The sequence below is a fragment of the Crinia signifera genome, chromosome 1 (assembly GCF_055691185.1).
Source record: "Crinia signifera chromosome 1, ASM5569118v1, whole genome shotgun sequence".
In the NCBI taxonomy this organism is placed as follows: domain Eukaryota; kingdom Metazoa; phylum Chordata; class Amphibia; order Anura; family Myobatrachidae; genus Crinia; species Crinia signifera.
Genome location: NC_139217.1, coordinates 232,266,696 through 232,271,516, shown reverse-complemented (window position 1 = coordinate 232,271,516; position 4,821 = coordinate 232,266,696). Strand labels below are relative to the sequence as shown.

At 42.6% G+C, this 4,821-nt stretch overlaps 1 long non-coding RNA gene across 1 annotated transcript; it reads left to right on the top strand.

Annotated features, from left to right (window-relative positions):
- Window positions 1-263: 263 nt before the first annotated feature.
- LOC146027368 (uncharacterized) lies at window positions 264-4,207 on the top strand. Its single transcript, XR_014454777.1, has 2 exons — window positions 264-366; window positions 4,051-4,207. It is a non-coding gene; the product is annotated as an uncharacterized LOC146027368 (long non-coding RNA).
- Window positions 4,208-4,821: the final 614 nt, after the last annotated feature.

The window sequence follows — 4,821 nt, the reverse complement described above, 5'->3', positions numbered from 1 at the left end:
GGGTAGAAGTAATAAAATATAGTATATTAAGGTTTTACTTCTTTTAACCTACTTAACAGGATCTTGTAAACGTGATGATGTAGTAATATAATTCTGCCTGGGTTCTAGTACAAATCCAATAACCATAGTGTGGTGAGTTCTGCATTTACATGTGACTATTTTATTTAACCATTTGTATTCATTGGTGAGTTGCACACACCTTATTGATTACCTATTTTGTTGCCATGAGGAGCCTGACCATTCAGTGTTCCTACTGGCACTCAGAAAGGAGGGCAAGTGTCCTTTAACTCCTACCACCATACCTCCAGCACTCCCATTCCTCGGCCACACACTTGCAGAATCCACGCGGTCAAGCCCTTGGACAAGGTGAACTAGTGCACAGAGTAATGGATGCCCTGTGTGTGGAACAGGGTCAATTTGCTGGGCACCTGCTTGATGTATATTAGCAGTGGTGCATCTGGCTCCTTCTCTGTAGGAGGGGGGAAGGGGGGGTTACATCAGCAAGGTGAGTGCTTTGGATGGAGAACATCAGGTGGGTGAGCGCTTAAGGGGGAGTAGGGGACACAGCAGCTGTACGAGTGCTTGGGGAGGGGTGGTGGGATAATAATAAGAATTAGTGGTATTATTATCATTACTATACCAATAGCAAGGTACCATTAATGTAGTAAGAGGTGACCAATAAACAGTGTTTGTTTGCCATCACTTAATTTAAATGAAGACACAATAGGAATAATTAAATGTAATATATTGTCGTAATATAATACAATAAATTATTCATCATGTGTCAGAATTTAAATACTGTAAGTTAAAGGTAAACAAGAATAAATTATTGTTTATGGGTCACCCGCTACATTAATAGCACTTTATCCTTGGCACCGTGAGAGCAGAAACAAAGATATGATGAATGCATTAACATTTCAATCACCCTGCTCATAACCTGTTGTATGCTGCACTTAAGCCAGGGTTCTAACTAGGCTGTTGTGGCAGATGAGCTTGCACAGAGCCTAAAGCCCTGAGTGCGAACCTGCCATGCTCCCTGCAGTAACCTCAACCCCTACTGCCAGGTTAAGCTAGTGGTACTCTAGTGTGTGGTGTAACATGTATAAGGGGTACTACTGCAGAATGGGTAAGGTGAATTCAATTGCAGGTGTTAAGTTAGAGTGAACAAGGTGTGATAGTTTTATATTTTAACGCCTGGGGCTATTCAGTTACACCCCCTTTTTTTATCAGACACCCTCGATAACACCTGTGAAATTAATGTGTTAACAGGCATTAACATACAGAATCTGTTCATGGATTTGTGTAATAGGGCCTTGGCAATTTTTGTGTCTGTTCTGCTGTCTAAAAAAAAAAAATCCTGATAAATGCTGCCAGTGGGATCTTTTGAGGGCTAAATGAATAGCCCCAGGGGATAAATGAGCTCATGCTAAATTACCATAGAAATCCCCATTTGTTAATTTTTTTTAATAATATGTACACAAAGGAAGCTAGCTAGTTTTTGGGCCACAAGGAGGTATCTGTGCCATAGTATAGAGCAGGGAAACATGCCTCTTGATAGATGATTGTCGGAGGCACGATACAGTATGCACAAGTGAGGGTTCCAGCTGATATTTGGTGCTTAAAAAAAGTATGGTTATGTCAGAATTGGAGGAATTGGAAGGAATTGTTTTGTGGGATACTTAATTTCTCCTGCAATTCAGGGTACACAGGGAAGGAAGAACCTATAGTCATGTAATTTGCAAATCTAACACCCCTTTGCATCCAGGTATATAGAGTGCTATAAGTAGTATTAGGGGGCTTGTAGAGGGAGCTAAACTATAAACGTGGTCAGTGAAATCCCAAATTGTGAGGGAATGTTGAATGACTGCATATGGAAAAGTGTATTTTGGCAGATTACTTTGAGGAACAGGAGAAAAAGAGGTGGAGCAATAGCTAGTTAGCTTAGCAGAATGAGTTTTAAAGTTCTAAGGTTAGGAGATTTTTAAAAAACAGCCTGTTAAATGCCAGTTACAAGATGATTGCTTAATACTTTAGCCCTTATTCATATCTGATCGCAGTACAAATTTGTTCTTAAAATGGGCAAAACCACGTGCACTGCAGGTGGGGCAGATGTAACATGTATAGAAAGAGTTAAGGTCCATACACACGGGGCGATTATGCCAATCATCGCTGCAGGGAAAGCCGCTCAGTGCATACACACTGAGCGGCTTTCCCCCTGCCCGACGCCGACGGAGGGGGGAGGACGGCTTTGCATAGCGCAGAGCTATGCAAAGCCGTCCTGAAAGCCGCTCATCTTCTGTTATAACCAGCAGATTAATGGCTTTCCCGGCGATGTTGCGGGAGCGTGCAGCAGCGCTCACTGCTCATCGCCGGGGCATACACACTGGGCGGCTTTGAGCTGAAAGCCGCTTAAGCTGGGTGTTTTGAGCGACTTTCAGCTCAAAGTCGCCCAGTGTGTATGGGCCTTTAGATTTCTTTGAGTTATTTTGTTTCTGTGCAGAAACACCCCACCCAAATTTAACTCTCTCTGCACATGTTACATCTGCCCCACCTGCAGTGAACATGGTTTTGCCCATTTTGAGAACAAATTTGCTCTACAATCAGATCTGAATAAAGGCCATACTGTAGATTGTAAGCTCCACTCGGGCAGGGACTGATGTGAATGTTCTCTGTACAGCGCTGCGGAATATGTGTGTGCTATATAAGAAACTGTTAATAAATAAAATAAATAAATTAATAACTCATTATCTTAGTGAACTGGTACAATCAGGCTCCCACTAAAGAAATATAGACCAATTAAGTTCCTCATTAAGTCCCGCAGGTGCCATGGCCTGTAGTCATAGGTCCTATTCTCTGTAAAGCGCTGCGGAATATGTATGCGTTATATAAGAAAATGTTGATAAATAAAAATAAATAAATAAATAGCTCTCCCTCTGCAGTAGCAATTTGGGCAGGTCACCTCCTCTACGGAGGGGTGGCACATAGTCAAAAGGCAAGAATTGAAAGTCCGTGAGTGCCCACTGCTGGCAAAATGTCATGCCACTGGGGGAGTGTTACCATCAACCTGAGACAGAGCTTTTTTTATCGACGAATGGTGCATGTTTATCCGTTCCTTTAGCATGTGAACAGTCTTCCCCACATACATTTTCTTACAGGGACATTGGATCACATATACCGTAAATTTGGTTGCACAGTCCATACTGTCCATACTGGTATTTCTGACCATTCCTTGGATGCTGCCAGCTACTGCCTGTGAGGACATATTTGCAATTGACACAACCGGTGCATCTTCTCGCACCCTTAACAGTTGCGCCCCTTTCTCAAGCCAAGTCAAACAACAAGACTTGTTGTTTGACTTGGCTTGAGGAAGGGGCGAAGCACCGAAACGTTGCTACATGTCACATTAAACCACCTTTTGGGGTTTTTCTATTTACTGCTGTCTCCGAGTGCCGCCTTTCTGTCTCCCTATTAGACCATCACACAAGAAGATATAAATTATTATATTACATTTTTTGTTAATGTTACATTTTTATCATACATTATTAGACCAAGATATATTAAGCCATAAGGTTCATACACAATGTCGATTATGCTGTATGTATGGTTTACAAAATAGATGGGCTGAAAAACGCTCAGTACATACACACTGAGCGGGTTTCCCCCTACCCAGTCATTTTCCCCGGGGGTGGGCGGCTTTCCATAGCAGGACTTGATGGAAAGCCATCCTCTCCATTGCTCATCTGCTGGTAATACCAGCAGATGAGTGGCACCTGGCAGCAATGATGCGTGAGTGCGCAGCAGCATTCACCGCTCCTCACTGCCAGATGAGAAAACTGAGCGCCATTCACATGAAAGTCGCCCAGTGTGTACGGGGATGAAGTCCTTATTTGACCATGTCTCTCCATTATTCGTTTGTATAAAGTAAACATTCATTACATTAGGCAGGGAATTTATCATCTATGTCATGTAATTCACTTCATAATGATGCCCATAAATGACTCAACATGAATGTGGGGACAATATGATCATAATATTTTTTTCTTTTTTCAGGTTAACCTTGAGAGGAGGGGCATCCTGTACACTGTGACAATGACCAAAATGACGGCTTATGCATGTCATGCCCATCCAGTTGGACACCCTGTTACAACCAGAACTGGGGTGTAAGAACCTTTATTATAAAAAAAAAAATACATGTCATTGACAAACACCTCAATAGTCTAGACCTTCCTGATTCCTGACTTAGGGGCCAATTCAGGATCGCTCGTGGCAGTTCGAATTTGGCCCCAGCCCTGTTAGTCGGGGTTTGCACATGCGCATTTCTGGGAACTTGGGCATGCCAATGCCTGCCAGGGGCAGGAGACTGACCGTCAGCTGCCCATCTTATCTTCATCCAAACCTAACGAGCCAACCTGAATCAGGCCTAATATTTGTGTCTGTGTGTTTTACAATACAGCTGAGTTATTTCTGCTTGACTAACTGCATTTTAGCCATCTGCCCGTCAATGCCTTTATGTAATCAGTGTGTCCACTGCATAACTCTCAATGTGTTACTGAAGTAAACACTGCAGCAGTCTGTGTGCATAATATTCTAGAAACAACTTCCTTCTAAACTACATGCGTAGCAAGAGATACAAAAAAAAAGCCTGTATATTTTAGTGTTGGTACTATACATTGACACTATGCACGAAAACATTGTCACCCCTCCCCCTGAGTGTTCTGTGACAGGCGTATTTTATGGTAGAGGCCACTCCCTCCATCCCTGTTCTGTACATTCTGTTCTTCCTCCAAGATGGTTAAATAGTATCACGAGGTGTGTGTGTGT